We start from the raw sequence: 18,537 nt of genomic DNA on the forward strand, positions 1-18,537 counted from the left end.
ATGTATTCCCGCCGTTTCCTCTCATCCCCAGGCTGGTAGCCAGGATCAATCAGGAGAGGGCATCGGTGATCTTGATAGCTCCTGCGTGGCCACGCAGGACTTGGTATGCAGACCTGGTGAATATGTCATCGGCTCCACCATGGAAGCTACCTTTGAGACGAGACCTTCTTGTTCAAGGTCCGTTCGAACATCCGAATCTGGTCTCACTCCAACTGACTGCTTGGAGATTGAACGCTTGATCTTATCAAAGCGAGGGTTCTCAGATTCTGTTATTGATACTCTTGTTCAGGCCAGGAAGCCTGTAACTAGAAAAATTTACCACAAAATATGGAAAAAATATATCTGTTGGTGTGAATCTAAAGGATTCCCTTGGGACAAGGTAAAAATTCCTAAGATTCTATCCTTTCTTCAAGAAGGATTGGAGAAAGGATTATCTGCAAGTTCCTTGAAGGGACAGATTTCTGCCTTGTCTGTGTTACTTCACAAAAAGCTGGCAGCTGTGCCAGATGTTCAAGCCTTTGTTCAGGCTCTGGTTAGAATCAAGCCTGTTTACAAACCTTTGACTCCTCCTTGGAGTCTCAATTTAGTTCTTTCAGTTCTTCAGGGGGTTCCGTTTGAACCCTTACATTCCGTAGATATTAAGTTATTATCTTGGAAAGTTTTGTTTTTGGTTGCAATTTCTTCTGCTAGAAGAGTTTCAGAATTATCTGCTCTGCAGTGTTCTCCTCCTTATCTGGTGTTCCATGCAGATAAGGTGGTTTTACGTACTAAACCTGGTTTTCTTCCGAAAGTTGTTTCTAACAAAAACATTAACCAGGAGATAGTCGTGCCTTCTTTGTGTCCGAATCCAGTTTCAAAGAAGGAACGTTTGTTGCACAATTTGGATGTTGTTCGCGCTCTAAAATTCTATTTAGATGCTACAAAGGATTTTAGACAAACATCTTCCTTGTTTGTTGTTTATTCTGGTAAAAGGAGAGGTCAAAAAGCAACTTCTACCTCTCTCTCTTTTTGGATTAAAAGCATCATCAGATTGGCTTATGAGACTGCCGGACGGCAGCCTCCTGAAAGAATCACAGCTCATTCCACTAGGGCTGTGGCTTCCACATGGGCCTTCAAGAACGAGGCTTCTGTTGATCAGATATGTAAGGCAGCGACTTGGTCTTCACTGCACACTTTTACCAAATTTTACAAGTTTGATACTTTTGCTTCTTCTGAGGCTATTTTTGGGAGAAAGGTTTTGCAAGCCGTGGTGCCTTCCATTTAGGTGACCTGATTTGCTCCCTCCCTTCATCCGTGTCCTAAAGCTTTGGTATTGGTTCCCACAAGTAAGGATGACGCCGTGGACCGGACACACCTATGTTGGAGAAAACAGAATTTATGTTTACCTGATAAATTACTTTCTCCAACGGTGTGTCCGGTCCACGGCCCGCCCTGGTTTTTTAATCAGGTCTGATAATTTATTTTCTTTAACTACAGTCACCACGGTATCATATGATTTCTCCTATGCAAATATTCCTCCTTTACGTCGGTCGAATGACTGGGGAAGGCGGAGCCTAGGAGGGATCATGTGACCAGCTTTGCTGGGCTCTTTGCCATTTCCTGTTGGGGAAGAGAATATCCCACAAGTAAGGATGACGCCGTGGACCGGACACACCGTTGGAGAAAGTAATTTATCAGGTAAACATAAATTCTGTTTTTAGTGCTTTTCTGTGCAGATAAAAATACTGACAGAGACATTCAGCTTCCTTCTGCATGATACAGGACATCTCTGAAGGGCTCCAAAGGCTTCAAAGTCGTGTTTGAGGAGGGTAACAACCACAGTAGACTGTGGCAGTTGTTGTGACTGTGTTTAAAAAACGTTTTTGTCATTTATTATTAAATTTTTGGTATTAAGGGGTTAATCATCCATTTGCAAGTGGGTGCAATGCTCTGCTGACTTGTTACATACACTGTAAAAATGTTGTTAGTGTAACTGCCTTTTTTCACTGTTATTTCAAATTTTGTCAAAATGTGTTTCTCTTAAAGGCACAGTATCGTTTTTTTATATTGCTTGTTAACTTGTTTTAAAGTGTTTTCCAAGCTTGCTAGTCTCATTGCTAGTCTGTACAAACATGTCTGAAACAGAGGATACTTGTTCATTATGTTTAAAAGCCATGATGGAGCCCCATAGGAGAATGTGTACTAAATGTATTGATTTCACCTTAAACAGTAAAGATCAGTCTTTATCTATAAAAGAATTGTCACCAGAGGGGTCTGTCAAGGGGGAACTTATGCCAAAGGTTCTGGGCTCTCTCCTGGCGGTTCTAAGACCGCGAGGCATAGCGGTGGCTCCTTATCTAGACGACATCCTGATACAGGCGTCAAGCTTTCAAATTGCCAAGTCTCATACAGAGATAGTTCTGGCATTTCTGAGGTCGCATGGGTGGAAAGTGAACGAAGAAAAGAGTTCTCTATCTCCTCTCACAAGGGTTTCCTTCCTAGGGACTCTAATAGATTCTATAGAAATGAAAATTTACCTGACGGAGTCCAGGTTATCAAAACTTCTAAATGCTTGCCGTGTTCTTCACTCCATTCCGCGCCCCACGGTGGCTCAGTGCATGGAAGTAATCGGCTTAATGGTAGCAGCGATGGACATAGTGCCATTTGCGCGCCTGCATCTCAGACCGCTGCAATTATGCATGCTCAGTCAGTAGAATGGGGATTACACAGATTTGTCCCCTCTACTAAATCTGGATCAGGAAACCAGAGATTCTCTTCTCTGGTGGTTATCTCGAGTCCATCTGTCCAAGGATATGACCTTTCGCAGACCAGATTGGACAATTGTAACAACAGATGCCAGCCTTCTAGGTTGGGGTGCAGTCTGGAACTCCCTGAAGACTCAGGGTTCATGGACTCAGGAGGAGAAACTCCTCCCAATAAATATTCTGGAGTTAAGAGCAATATTCAATGCTCTTCTAGCTTGGCCTCAGTTAGCAACACTGAGGTTCATCAGATTTCAGTCGGACAACATCACGACTGTGGCTTACATCAACCATCAAGGGGGAACCAGGAGTTCCCTAGCGATGTCAGAAGTCTCCAAGATAATTCGCTGGGCAGAGACTCACTCTTGCCACCTGTCAGCGATCCATATCCCAGGTGTAGAGAACTGGGAGGCGGATTCGTTAGACTTTTCATCCGGGGGAGTGGGAACTCCATCTGGAGGTGTTTGCTCAATTGGTTCTCCGTTGGGGCAAACCAGAATTGGATCTCATGGCGTCTCGCCAAAACGCCAAGCTTCCTTGTTACGGATCCAGGTCCAAGGACCCAGAAGCGGCACTGATAGATGCTCTAGCAGTGCCTTGGTTCTTCAACCTGGCTTATGTGTTTCTACCATTTCCTCTGCTCCCTCGTCTGATTGCCAAAATCAAACAGGAAAGAGCATCGGTGATATTGATAGCGCCTGCGTGGCCAAGCAGGACCTGGTATGCAGACCTAGTGGACATGTCATCCTTTCCACCATGGACTCTGCCTCTGAGACAAGACCTTCTAATACAAGGTCCTTTCAATCATCCGAATCTACTTTCTCTGAGACTGACTGCATGGAGATTGAACGCTTGATCCTATCAAAGCGTGGCTTCTCCGAGTCAGTAATTGATACCTTAATACAGGCACGAAAGCCTGTCACCAGGAAAATTTACCACAAGATATGGCGTAAATATCTTCATTGGTGTGAATCCAAGAATTACTCATGGAGTAGGGTTAGGATTCCTAGGATATTGTCCTTCCTCCAAAAGGGTTTGGACAAAGGATTATCAGCTAGTTCTTTAAAGGGACAGATTTCTGCTCTGTCTATTCTTTTACACAAGCGTCTGGCAGAAGTTCCAGACGTTCAGGCATTTTGTCAGGCTTTAGTTAGAATTAAGCCTGTGTTTAAACCTGTTGCTCCTCCATGGAGCTTAAACTTGGTTCTTAAAGTTCTTCAAGGGGTTCCGTTTGAACCCCTTCATTCTATTGATATCAAACTTCTTTCATGGAAAGTTCTTTTTCTGATGGCTATTTCCTCGGCTCGAAGAGTCTCGGAGTTATCTGCCTTACATTGTGATTCTCCTTATCTGATCTTTCATTCAGATAAAGTTGTTCTGCGTACAAAACCTGGGTTTTTACCTAAGGTGGTTTCTAACAAGAATATCAATCAAGAGATTGTTGTTCCATCATTATGTCCTAATCCTTCTTCAAAGAAGGAACGTCTTTGCATAATCTAGACGCAGTCCGTGCCTTGAAGTTTTACTTACAGGCTACTAAAGATTTTCGCCAAACATCTAACCTGTTTGTTGTTTACTCTGGACAGAGGAGAGGTCAAAAGGCCTCGGCAACCTCTCTTTCTTTTTGGCTTCGGAGTATAATCCGTTTAGCCTATGAGACTGCTGGACAGCAGCCTCCTGAAAGGATTACAGCTCATTCTACTAGAGCTGTGGCTTCCACCTGGGCCTTTAAAAATGAGGCCTCTGTTGAACAGATTTGCAAGGCTGCGACTTGGTCTTCGCTTCATACTTTTTACAAATTTTACAAATTTGATACTTTTGCTTCTTCGGAGGCTGTTTTTGGGAGAAAGGTTCTACAGGCAGTGGTTCCTTCCGTTTAAGTTCCTGCCTTGTCCCTCCCATCATCCGTGTACTTTAGCTTTGGTATTGGTATCCCACAAGTAATGGATGATCCGTGTACTGGATACACTTAACAAGAGAAAACATAATTTATGCTTACTTGATAAATTTATTTATCTTGTAGTGTATCCAGTCCACGGCCCGCCCTGTCCTTTTCAGGCAGGTCTAAATTGTAATTAACTACAGTCACCACTGCACCCTATGGTTTCTCCTTTCTCGGCTTGTTTCGGTCGAATGACTGGATATGGCAGTGAGGGGAGGAGCTATATAGCAGATCTGCTGTGGGTGATCCTCTTGCAACTTCCTGTTGGGAAGGAGAATATCCCACAAGTAATGGATGATCCGTGGACTGGATACACTACAAGAGAAATAAATTTATCAGGTAAGCATAAATTATGTTTTTCTTCTGTTTTTGACAAGCCTGGGAGGTCTGCAGCTGCAGAGGCTGGATTGTTGGATCTGAGACAGGGATCCCTTTCGGTAGCTCAATATGCTATTGAATTCAGGACTTTAGCCGCAGAAACTGATTGGAACCATGGAGCATTACAGGCAGCCTTTCGCAAAGAACTTTGCGAACGCCTTAAGGATGAACTTGTATTTCGGGAACTCCCCGATTCCTTGGAGGGTCTTATCAATTTGTGTATTACTCTTGACGCCCGGCATTTAGAACATATAGGAATCGGAGAACCTTAGTTAAATCTTCTTTTCGTCCTCCTATTCGAACCTCAAGTCTTTCTAATAATAATTCCCAATCTCCTGAGTCTGTGGAACCCATGGAAGTAGGAGTTATTAAATTGTCAGAAGCTGAACGCCATAGAAGGCGTACTCTAGGATTATGTCTGTATTGTGGTACCAAAGGACATTTACTGAAGGACTGTCCTATCCGGCCAGTAAAAGCCAAGGCTTAACTTTTGATAGAGGGACAGAGTTAAGCCAGAATCCCATGTCTTCCCTCAATCCTAAACTTTTTGTTCCTGTAACTATCACTTTTGGAAACACCAAGTTTCGAGCTCAAGCTCTCATCGACTCTGGAGCTGCTGGAGTTTTCATTGATTCAAACTTTGCTGACTCTCAGGATTCCTCTTCAAGCCAAAAAACAGTTAATTAAAGTAACTACTGTAAGTGGACAGCCTCTAGGTTCTGGTATCATACAAAATTCTACCATTCCTCTTCTTTTGTCTGTGGGCATGCTCCATTCTGAAATTATTTGTTTTGATGTCATCACTTCTCCCCACATACCATTGATTCTGGGGTTACCTTGGTTGCAGCTTCATGATCCAGTCTTCTCATGGTCTAAAGGAGAACTTATTTCCTGGGGAACGACCTGTTTCAAACATTGCCTCCAAAATCCTTCTAAACCATCTTGTCCTGTCGTAGCTATGGTGGAAGTTCCTGATTCATTGCCTAATTACTATCATGCCTTTATTGATGTGTTTTCTAAAAAGGAGGCTGAGACGTTACCTCCACACCGGATATTTGACTGTCCTATCGAATTGTATTCAGGGGCTCCTCTACCTAAGGGAAGGACCTATCCCCTCTCTCGTCAAGAAAATGTCTCTCTTGAGGAATACGTAAAGGACAACTTAGCCAGAGGATTTATTCGTCCTTCCTCATCACCTGTGGGTGCGGGTTTTTTCTTCATTGGGAAAAAAGATGGAGGTCTCCGTCCCTGTATTGATTATCGGGCCTTGAATCAGATTACTGTCAAAAACAGCTATCCTCTGCCGCTCATTCCTGAGTTATTTGATCGTCTTCAAGGTGCTTCTATTTTTTCCAAGTTAGATCTCCGTGGGGCCTACAATTTGGTCAGAATCTGTAAAGGAGACAAATGGAAGACGGCATTTAACACTAGATTTTGGTCACTACGAGTATCTAGTAATGCCATTCGGACCAGCAGTATTTCAGCACTTTGTTAACGAAATCTTCAGAGATTATCTAAATCAATTTGTTATCATTTATCTCGATGACATTCTGATCTATTGCAAAACATTACAGGAACATGTACATCATGTAAGACTGGTACTTCAGAGGTTATGAGACAATTCCCTGATCGCTCTTTTCATCAGAGTTCCATTCCCTTTTTGGGTTATATCATTTCAGAATCAGGATTTGAGATGGATCCTGCTAAACTTTCGGCTATCAAGGACTGGCCCAGACCAACTACTCTCAAATCACTGCAGAGGTTTCTTGGCTTTGCCAATTACTATAGAAAGTTTATAAAGTACTTTGCTGACATCACGTCTCCACTCACTTCTCTTACTAAGAAAGGGCAAAATTGTAAGAACTGGTCCACTTCAGCAGTACAGGCTTTTGAAACGCTAAAATCAGCATTTTCTTCTGCACTTCTTTTCAGTCATCCAATTCCTGATCTCCAGTTTATTTTGGAGGTTGACGCTTCTTCTAATGCTGCTGGAGCTGTTCTCTCCCAACGTGATCCGACTACCAGCAAGATACATCCTGTGGCGTTCTTTTCGAAAAAATTCAGTCCTGCCGAGTTAAATTATGATGTGGGCAATAAGGAGCTTTTGGCTATAAAATTAGCTTTGGATGAATGGAGGCATTGGTTAGAGGGTACCAGTCAACCTTTTTTCATTCTGACAGATCACAAGAATCTTTTATACCTCCATACAGCTACACGTCTCAATCCTCGTCAGGCTCGGTGGGCCTTGTTCTTCTCCAGGTTTAATTTTGTACTTTCCTATGTTCCTGGTTCAAAAAATTCCAAGGCAGATGCTTTATCTAGGCAGTTCCAATCTTCTGAGCCTTCTCCTTTGGATTCTTAACCTATACTACGTCCAGTCAAAGTTTTGGCTCAAATATCCTCTTTTCCAGTACAGGCTTTACAGGCTACTCAGGTCCGAGTACCATCTTCTTGCAAACTACCTTCTGGTATCCTGTATGTACCCAATGGATTACGTCTTAAGCTTCTACGTTGGGCTCACAACAACATTTCAGCAGGTCATCCTGGAGTAACCAATACTTTGTGGAAACTTAAGCAGCATGTTTGGTGGTCCACTATGAGGAGGGATGTTAAGGATTATATTGCTGCTTGTAGTTCTTGTGCTTCGAACAAACAATCTTCTCATCAACCGTTTGGTCTATTACACCCTCTTCCTATTCCTCAGTACCCTTGGTCTCACTTATCCATGGACTTCGTTACAAATCTTCCTGTTTCTGCTGGAAATACGACCATTTGGGTAGTGGTGGATCGGTTCTCCAAGTCTGATCACTTCATACCTCTTCCAGGCTTGCCTTCAGCTCAAAGACTTTCTGAACTCTTTGTTCTACATATATCTGGTTTACATGGTTTTCCCACTGACATAGTCTTAGATCGTGGAGTTTAATTTGTTTCCAAATTTTGGAGGTCTTTTTGTAAGCACTTCGGAATCAACATATCTCTTTCTACTGCACATCATCCTCAATCCAACGGACAGACTGAGCGTGTAAATCAAGCCTTGGAATCTTGTCTTAGACATTATGTAGACCATCACCACTCCAACTGGTCTCAGTTATTGCCTTTGGCAGAATTAGCTCACAACTCACGCTATAACGCCTCATTACAGACCTCTCCCTTTAAGGCAGCTTATGGTTTTGAACCTAGAACCTTTTCTATGATTACCAGTTCTACTGAAGTCCCTGGAGCAGATCATATAGTGAAAAATCTCAGTAACCACTGGCAACTCATTCGTCAAAATCTACTTTCTTCTTCCTTAAGACATAAGAAATATGCTGATCGTAGAAGGTGTAAGGCTCCTTTACTTCGTACTGGAGACAGAGTATTTTTATCCACCAGATTCATACGTCTAAAACAACCTTGTACTAAGTTGGGTCCTAAGTACATTGGACCTTTTCGAATTGTTTCCAAAGTTTGTTCTTCTGCATACCGCCTGGCCTTACCCAAGACTCTCAAGATCCATCCAGTGTTTCATGTCTCCCTACTCAAGCCAGTCATCTGCAACCGGTATTCTATCAAGAGTAAACCACCTCCTCCACTTTCCGTAGAGGGAACTTCTGAGTTTGAAGTCAGCCAGATTCTGGATTCCAAGATACGGGGCAATCGGCTGTACTACCTGGTCCATTGGAAGGGTTATCCTATCTCTGAACGATCTTGGAAACCAGCCTCTCATGTTTATGCTCCACTCTTGTCAAGTCTTTTCACAAGAAATACCCTGCCAGGCCCGGTTGGGTCCCCCGGAGGGGTCCTTACTTGTGGGATATTCTCAATCCCTACAGGAAGTAGCAAAGAGAGCACACAGCAGAGCTGTCCATATAGATCCCCTCAGGCTCCGCCCCCCTAGTCATTCTCTTTGCCGCTCTAACTAGTAGCATCTCCACGGGGGTGGTAAAGAGTATGTGGTGTTTAGTTGTAGTTTTTTATTCTTCTATCAAGAGTTTGTTATTTTAAAATAGTGCCGGCTTGTACTATTTACTCTGCAGCAGAAAGTGATGAAGATTTCTGCTAAGAGGAATATGATTTTAGCACCAGTAACTAAAATCCATGGCTGTTCCCACGCAGGACTGTTGAAACCAGAGAACATCAGTTGGGGGGGAACAGTTTGCAGGCTTAACTGCTTCAGGTATGATCAGTCATTTTTCTAACAAGTAGCAAAGATGACCAGCAAGCCTCAAGGCGTAACGATAAAGTTCTTTATTGGAAAACACATAAATTAAAAAGCATAAAAGCTTAATCCCAAGATGACAAAATAGAAGGTCCTACGCGTTTCGGCAGCCCCCCTGCCTTATTCATGGACTAAAGAAAAAAGGTGTCAAAGCTCTTTATATACACCTGTGTCCTCAGGTGTGAAGAAAACCATGTCAAAAATTTAAAGGGATATGACCTGTCTAATAGATATATATACAATACATTGAAAATACAATGGAGCAAAAAGAGATGACATTAGAACAAGTGACTAGAATCACAATTGAAAACAAAAATTGAAAACTTAAATATCTAACTTTAAAGACTGACCTAGGTGTTAAATATAGTGCTCTCTTATCTTATGGTACCCCTAAAGCTTAGTGGCCATACTAAGACCACCAGTCATCATAATATAGTAGTAATAAAATACAGTAGTGAATAAATGCAAATTAAATAAAAGAATAGATATAACTGCCTAATATGAATCCCAGCAGCAATAATAAATATTCATTTAGGTACAACTGTAATAAATGCTACTCTCATATTTATAAATGCTAAATGTCTAAATGCCTAAACATTAGATAGGAAAAAAGAATAGTGTATATGATATGAAATGAGCAAACCTTTAATAGTTCAATGACTTAAAAATATATCTGAATTAGAACTAAATGTTACTCTAAAGGGAAGGATACAGTAAGTACCCCTTTCATAACCCCTCTGAAATCAAAACACTAATACCCAAAGTTAATAGATATTAGATAATAATAAATATAATATGAATAGAACAGATGACAAATAAGGTAGCAAGCCAATATGATAATACAATTAACCCTGTACAAATGCATATTCATATAAAGATCTATAGGAGGGGATACCAAGGTATATAAGTAACAGTTCATATATTCCAGCACTATTATAGCAGATAACTCTTACTATCAACAGGGTCTAACAGTCAAAAAGGTAGATAAATGCTAGGATCTCACAAGCTATAGAACTTGACCATATTACTCAGCGTTGATGGGTCCAAAAATTGATGACATCTCCATCAATATTGAATCCGAGAGGTCTCCTAGTCTTAAGCTTGAAGATCCAAAATGCCTCTCTGTATAATAACTTTGAGGCACGGTCTCCACCACGGATACAAGGTTTAATATGGTCTATAATTTGCCATTTGAAACTAGCCATAGCCTTGTTATGAACGTGGATGAAATGCCTGACCAAGTCAGAGCATTCAATACCATTTTCAACATTCTTCAGGTGTTCCCTGATCCTGCTCCTACCCTCACGGGTGGTGCACCGCACGTACTGTTTGTTGCACTGGGTGCACTCTACCAGGTAAATTACAAACTTAGTTCTGCAATTTGTGTAGGAAGTAAGATCAAACACCCTCTGAGTTACACTTGATTGAAAGTTATGTGTAACACTAGTGAAGCTGCAGGATATACAGTTGCTAAAGTGGCATTTGTAATGGCCCTTTACTTCCAGCCAACTCCCCCTCCTCATGGGGGGCTGTCTCAGCTGGCTAACAAGACCATGTAATGCTAGAAGACTGTCAGAAATTCCCTATGGGATAGGTAAGCCATTTCTCCAACATAGGTGTGTCCGGTCCACGGCGTCATCCTTACTTGTGGGATATTCTCTTCCCCAACAGGAAATGGCAAAGAGCCCAGCAAAGCTGGTCACATGATCCCTCCTAGGCTCCGCCTTCCCCAGTCATTCTCTTTGCCGTTGCACAGGCAACATCTCCACGGAGATGGTTAAGAGTTTTTTGGTGTTTAAATGTAGTTTTATTCTTCAATCAAGAGTTTGTTATTTTAAAATAGTGCTGGTATGTACTATTTACTCTGAAACAGAAAATAGATGAAGATTTCTGTTTGTAAGAGGAAGATGATTTTAGCAACCGTTACTAAAATCGATGACTGTTTCCACACAGGACTGTTGAGATGAAGTAACTTCAGTTGGGGGAAACAGTGTGCAGACTTTGCTGCTTGAAGTATGACACATTTCTAACAAGACTTGGTAATGCTGGAAGCTGTCATTTTCCCTATGGGATCCGGTAAGCCATTTTATTAATAAGAATAAAGGGCTTCACAAGGGCTTTAAAGACTGGTAGACATTTTTCTGGGCTAAAACGATTATTTTATAAGCATTGTTAATAGTTTATAGCTTTGAGGAGTTATTTTAATCTTGGGAATTATGTTAAAAAAACGGCAGGCACTGTATTGGACACCTTTTTCACTGGGGGCCTTCTCTAATCATAGGCAGAGCCTAATTTTCGCGCCACTAATGCGCAGTTGTTTTTGGGAAGCAAGGCATGCAGATGCATGTGTGAGGAGCTCAGATACACAGAAAAAGCTTACTGAAGGCGTCATTTGGTATCGTATTCCCCTCTGGGCTTGGTTGGGTCTCAGCAAAGCAGATACCAGGGACTGTATAGGGGTTAAATATAAAAACGGCTCCGGTTCCGTTATTTTAAGAGTTAAAGCTTTCAAATTTGGTGTGCAATACTTTTAAGGCTTTAAGACACTGTGGAGAAATTTTGGTGAATTTTGAACAATTCCTTCATACCTTTTCGCATATTCAGTAATAAAGTGTGTTCAGTTTAAAATTTAAAGTGACAGTAACGGTTTTATTTTAAAACGTTTTTTGTACTTTGTTATCAAGTTTATGCCTGTTTAACATGTCTGAACTATCAGATAGACTATGTTCTGTATGTGAGGAAGCCAAGGTTCCTTCTCATTTAAATAGATGTGATGCATGTGACAAACAATTTAGAGAAAATGATGCCCAAGATGATTCCTCAAGTGAGGGGAGTAAGCATGGTACTGCATCATCCCCTCCTGTGTCTACACCAGTCTTGCCCACACAGGAGGCCCCTAGTACATCTAGTGCGCCAATACTGCTTACTATGCAACAATTAACGGCTGTAATGGATAATTCTATTAAAAACATTTTAGCCAAAATGCCCACTTATCAGCGAAAGCGCGACTGCTCTGTTTTAGATACTGAAGAGCATGAGGACGCTGATGATAATGGTTCTGACATGCCCTTACACCAGTCTGAAGGGGCCAGGGAGGTTTTGTCTGAGGGAGAAATTTCAGATTCAGGAAAAATTTCTCAACAAGCTGAACCTGATGTTATTACATTCAAATTTAAATTGGAACATCTCCGCGCTCTGCTTAAGGAGGTGTTATCTACTCTGGATGATTGTGACAATTTGGTCATTCCAGAGAAATTATGTAAGATGGACAAGTTCCTAGAGGTCCCGGTGCCCCCTGAAGCTTTTCCTATACCCAAGCGGGTGGCGGACATTGTAAACAAAGAATGGGAAAGGCCCGGCATACCTTTTGTCCCTCCCCCTATATTTAAGAAATTGTTTCCTATGGTCGACCCCAGAAAGGACTTATGGCAGACAGTCCCTAAGGTCGAGGGGGCGGTCTCTACTCTAAACAAACGCACTACTATCCCTATAGAAGATAGTTGTGCTTTCAAAGATCCTATGGATAAAAAGTTAGAAGGTTTGCTTAAAAAGATGTTTGTTCAGCAAGGTTACCTTCTACAGCCAATTTCATGCATTGTTCCTGTCACTACAGCAGCGTGTTTCTGGTTCGATGAACTAGAAAAGTCGCTAGATAAAGAATCTTCTTATGAGGAGATTATGGACAGAATTCACGCTCTTAAATTGGCTAACTCTTTTACTTTAGACGCCACTTTGCAATTAGCTAGATTAGCGGCGAAAAATTCAGGGTTTGCTATTGTGGCGCGCAGAGCGCTTTGGCTAAAGTCTTGGTCAGCGGATGCATCCTCCAAGAACAAATTGCTTAACATACCTTTCAAGGGGAAAACGCTATTTGGCCCTGACTTGAAAGAGATTATTTCAGATATCACTGGGGGAAAGGGCAATGCCCTTCCTCAGGATAGGTCTTTTAAGGCTAAAAATAAACCTAATTTTCGTCCCTTTCGCAGAAATGGACCAGCCTCAAGTTCTACATCCTCTAAGCAAGAGGGTAATACTTCTCAAACCAAGCCAGCCTGGAGGCCAATGCAAGGCTGGAACAAAGGTAAGCAGGCTAAGAGAACTGCCACTGCTACCAAGACAGCATGAGATGTTGGCCCCCGATCCGGGACCGGATCTGGTGGGGGGCAGACTTTCTCTCTTCGCTCAGGCTTGGGCAAGAGTTGTTCTGGATCCTTGGGCGCTAGAAATAGTCTCCCAAGGTTATCCTCTGGAATTCAAGGAGCTACCCCCAAGGGGAAGGTTCCACAGGTCTCAATTGTCTTCAGACCACATAAAAAGACAGGCATTCTTACATTGTGTAGAAGACCTGTTAAAAATGGGAGTGATTCATCCTGTTCCCTTAAGAGAACAGGGGATGGGATTCTACTCCAATCTGTTCATAGTTCCCAAAAAAGAGGGAACATTCAGACCAATCTTAGATCTCAAGATCCTAAACAAATTTCTCAGGGTTCCATCATTCAAAATGGAAACCATTCGGACAATTCTTCCTACCATCCAGGAAGGTCAATTCATGACCATGGTGGATTTAAAGGATGCGTATCTACATATTCCTATCCACAAGGAACATCATCGGTTCCTAAGGTTCGCCTTTCTGGACAAACATTACCAGTTCGTGGCACTTCCATTCGGATTAGCCACTGCCCCAAGAATTTTCACAAAGGTACTAGGGTCCCTTCTAGCGGTGCTAAGACCAAGGGGCATTGCAGTAGTACCTTACTTGGACGACATTCTGATTCAAGCGTCGTCTCTGCCACAAGCAAAGGCTCATACGGACATTGTCCTAGCCTTTCTCAGATCTCACGGGTGGAAAGTGAACGTAGAGAAAAGTTCTCTATCTCCGTCAACAAGAGTTCCCTTCTTGGGAACAATAATAGACTCCTTAGAAATGAAGATTTTTCTGACAGAGGCCAGAAAATCAAAACTTCTAAGCTCTTGTCAAGTACTTCATTCTGTTCTTCTTCCTTCCATAGCGCAGTGCATGGAAGTAATAGGTTTGATGGTTGCGGCAATGGACATAGTTCCTTTTGCGGGAATTCATCTAAGACCATTACAACTGTGCATGCTCAGACAGTGGAATGGGGATTATACAGACTTGTCTCCGACGATACAAGTAGATCAGAGGACCAGAGATTCACTCTGTTGGTGGCTGACCCTGGACAACCTGTCACAAGGGATGAGCTTCCGCAGACCAGAGTGGGTCATTGTCACGACCGACGCCAGTCTGGTGGGCTGGGGCGCGGTCTGGGAACCCCTGAAAGCTCAGGGTCTTAAGGTCTCGAGAAGAATCTCTTTTACCGATAAACATTCTGGAACTGAGAGCGATATTCAATGCTCTCAAGGCTTGGCCTCAGCTAGCAAAGGCCAAATTCATAAGGTTTCAATCAGACAACATGACGACTGTTGCGTATATCAACCATCAGGGGGGAACAAGGAGTTCCCTGGCGATGGAAGAAGTGACCAAAATAATTCAATGGGCGGAGAATCACTCCTGCCACTTGTCTGCAATCCACATCCCAGGAGTGGAAAATTGGGAAGCGGATTTTCTGAGTCGTCAGACATTTCATCCGGGGGAGTGGGAACTCCATCCGGAAATCTTTGCCCAAATAATTCAATTGTGGGGCATTCCAGACATGGATCTGATGGCGTCTCGTCAGAACTTCAAGGTTCTTTGCTACGGGTCCAGATCCAGGGATCCCAAGGCGACTCTAGTAGATGCACTAATAGCACCTTGGACCTTCAACCTAGCTTATGTATTCCCACCGTTTCCTCTCATTCCCAGGCTGGTAGCCAGGATCAATCAGGAGAGGGCTTCGGTGATCTTGATAGCTCCTGCGTGGCCACGCAGGACTTGGTATGCAGACCTGGTGAATATGTCATCGGCTCCACCATGGAAGCTACCTTTGAGACAGGACCTTCTTGTTCAAGGTCCGTTCGAACATCCGAATCTGGCCTCACTCCAACTGACTGCTTGGAGATTGAACGCTTGATTTTATCAAAGCGAGGGTTCTCAGATTCTGTCATTGATACTCTTGTTCAGGCTAGAAAGCCTGTAACTAGAAAAATCTACCATAAAATATGGAAAAAATATATCTGTTGGTGTGAATCTAAAGGATTCCCATGGAACAAGATAAAAATTCCTAAGATTCTATCCTTTCTTCAAGAGGGTTTGGAGAAAGGATTATCTGCAAGTTCTTTGAAGGGACAGATTTCTGCTTTATCTGTTTTACTTCACAAAAAGCTGGCGGCTGTGCCAGATGTTCAAGCTTTTGTTCAGGCTCTGGTTAGAATCAAGCCTGTTTACAAACCTTTGGCTCCTCCTTGGAGTCTCAATTTAGTTCTTTCAGTTCTTCAGGGGGTTCCGTTTGAACCCCTACATTCCGTTGATATCAAGTTATTATCTTGGAAAGTTTTGTTTTTGGTTGCAATTTCTTCTGCAAGAAGAGTTTCAGAGTTATCTGCTCTGCAGTGTTCTCCTCCATATCTGGTGTTCCATGCAGATAAGGTGGTTTTGCGTACTAAACCTGGTTTTCTTCCGAAAGTTGTTTCTAACAAAAATATTAACCAGGAGATAGTCGTGCCTTCTTTGTGTCCAAATCCAGTTTCAAAGAAGGAACGTTTGTTGCACAATTTGGATGTAGTTCGTGCTCTAAAGTTCTACTTAGAAGCTACAAAGGATTTCAGACAAACATCTTCTTTGTTTGTTGTTTATTCTGGTAAAAGGAGAGGTCAAAAAGCAACTTCTACCTCTCTCTCTTTTTGGCTTAAAAGCATCATCCGATTGGCTTATGAGACTGCCGGGCGGCAGCCTCCTGAAAGAATCACAGCTCACTCCACTAGGGCTGTGGCTTCCACATGGGCCTTCAAGAACGAGGCTTCTGTTGATCAGATATGTAAGGCAGCGACTTGGTCTTCACTGCACACTTTTGCCAAATTTTACAAATTTGATACTTTTGCTTCTTCTGAGGCTATTTTTGGGAGAAAGGTTTTGCAAGCCGTGGTGCCTTCCATCTAGGTGACCTGATTTGCTCCCTCCCATCATCCGTGTCCTAAAGCTTTGGTATTGGTTCCCACAAGTAAGGATGACGCCGTGGACCGGACACACCTATGTTGGAGAAAACAGAATTTATGCTTACCTGATAAATTACTTTCTCCAACGGTGTGTCCGGTCCACGGCCCGCCCTGGTTTTTTAATCAGGTCTGATGAATTATTTTCTCTAACTACAGTCACCACGGTATCATATGATTTCTCCTATGCATATTCCTCCTTTACGTCGGTCGAATGACTGGGGAAGGCGGAGCCTAGGAGGGATCATGTGACCAGCTTTGCTGGGCTCTTTGCCATTTCCTGTTGGGGAAGAGAATATCCCACAAGTAAGGATGACGCCGTGGACCGGACACACCGTTGGAGAAAGTAATTTATCAGGTAAGCATAAATTCTGTTTTTTCTTAGACTCTGTATAAAAGGATGGCTTATATTAAGGGCTCTATGCTCTATGCTGGTTGACACTAATTGTGGGCTTAATCGATTGCTTTTTAGCATGTTTTTTGCTATAAATAAGGTGTTTTTTCAAACTTTAAAACACTTTTGGGGTTTAATTTGCGCCTGGCACTTAGTTAGACACCTAATCTAGTCAAAAAGGCCCCTCCACTCTGGAATGAAGAGGGAGGAGGCCTCATTTTCGCGCCTCAATTGCGCAGTGTTTTTTGCCTAGGCAGTTCATGCAGCTTCACGTGGGGAGTCCAGAGGCTCAGAAAAGGACTCCAGAGAGGCTTATTTGCTACCAAAATAATCCCTATTGAAGGTAAAGGCCACAGTGGAAGCTGTGGCATGGTACTGTAATGTGTTAACCGGTTAATAACTGTTATTAGCTCCGGTCTGGGCATTAAGGGGTTAATTGGTCTGAAAATTTGTGTGCAATTAAGACACTGTGGTGAAAATTTCATTAAAATCGGATGTTTATTTGATGGTTTTTTGATGTTTCAGTAATAAAGTGTGCACTTTTATTATTTAAAGAGACAGTAACGTTTTTGTTAAAAATATTTTTTATTGCATTGAAGTTCTGTTTATGTCTGTCAAACATGTCTGAATCTTCAGATAGCCTATGTTCTGTATGCTCAAAGTCCAAGGCGGTTCCCCCATTAAATTTATGTGTGAAGTGTGCCATAGCGTCCAAGCAGCTTAAGGACCATACAATCACACTTAAAAATATAGCCCAAGATTATTCTTTAGCTGAAGGTAGTGAAGATAGCTCGCTATCCTCTCCTTCTGTGTCAATACCAGCTATGCCCGCGCAAGCGATGCCCAGTACATCTACCGCACCAATTGTGATTACTATGCAACAGTTAGCAGCAGTAATGATTAATTCTCTTTCAGCATTTTTATCTAAACTGACAGCTTTTCCTAGGAAGCGTGATTGCTCAGTTTTAAACACAGAAAATGAGCAAGCTGACGCAGAGGATAATTTATCTGTAGTGCCCTCACATCAATCTGACTTGGCGGTGAGGGAGGGCCTGTCTGAGGGAGAAATTTCTGACACAGGAAAAGTTTCTCAGCAGGCAGAGCCTGATGCCATAGCATTTAAATTTAAGCTAGAACACCTCAGCGCCCTACTTAAGGAGGTCCTAGCTACACTTGATGATTGTGATCCTTTGGTGATCCCAGAAAAATTGTGTAAAATGGACAAATTCTTAGAGGTCCCAGTACACACTGATGCATTTCCGATACCTAAGAGGGTGGCGGATATCGTGACCAAGGAGTGGGAGAAGCCAGGTGTACCCTTTGTTCCCCCTCCTATATTTAAGAAAATGTTCCCAATTGTTGACCCTAGAAGGGACGCGTGGCAGACGGTCCCTAAGGTAGAGGGGGCAGTTTCAACGCTAGCTAAGCGCACGACTATACCAATAGAAGACAGTTGCGCTTTCAAAGATCCGATGGATAAAAAATTAGAATGTTTACTTAAGAAAATTGTTGTTCAACAAGGTTTTTTTCTTCAACCAATTTCTTGCATTATTCCTGTAACCACTGCAGCTGCTTTTTGGTTTGAGGAATTAGAAAACTCGCTCCAGAAGGAGACTTCTTATGATGAAGTCATGGATAGAATTCACGCCCTGAAGTTGGCTAATTCTTTCATTACAGATGCCGCTATGCAGTTAGCTAAATTAGCGGCGAAAAATTCTGGCTTCGCAATAGTGGCGCGTAGAGCGCTTTGGCTAAAATCGTGGTCGGCGGATGTGTCGTC

At 42.5% G+C, this 18,537-nt stretch overlaps 1 protein-coding gene across 1 annotated transcript in view; it reads left to right on the top strand.

Annotated features, from left to right (window-relative positions):
- Positions 1–18,537, top strand: part of DTX3L (deltex E3 ubiquitin ligase 3L) — a 525,788-nt gene that overhangs the window by 213,640 nt on the left and 293,611 nt on the right. The gene's annotated exons all lie outside the window — the stretch shown is intronic.

The sequence above is a fragment of the Bombina bombina genome, chromosome 1, assembly GCF_027579735.1.
Source record: "Bombina bombina isolate aBomBom1 chromosome 1, aBomBom1.pri, whole genome shotgun sequence".
In the NCBI taxonomy this organism is placed as follows: Eukaryota; Metazoa; Chordata; class Amphibia; order Anura; family Bombinatoridae; genus Bombina; species Bombina bombina.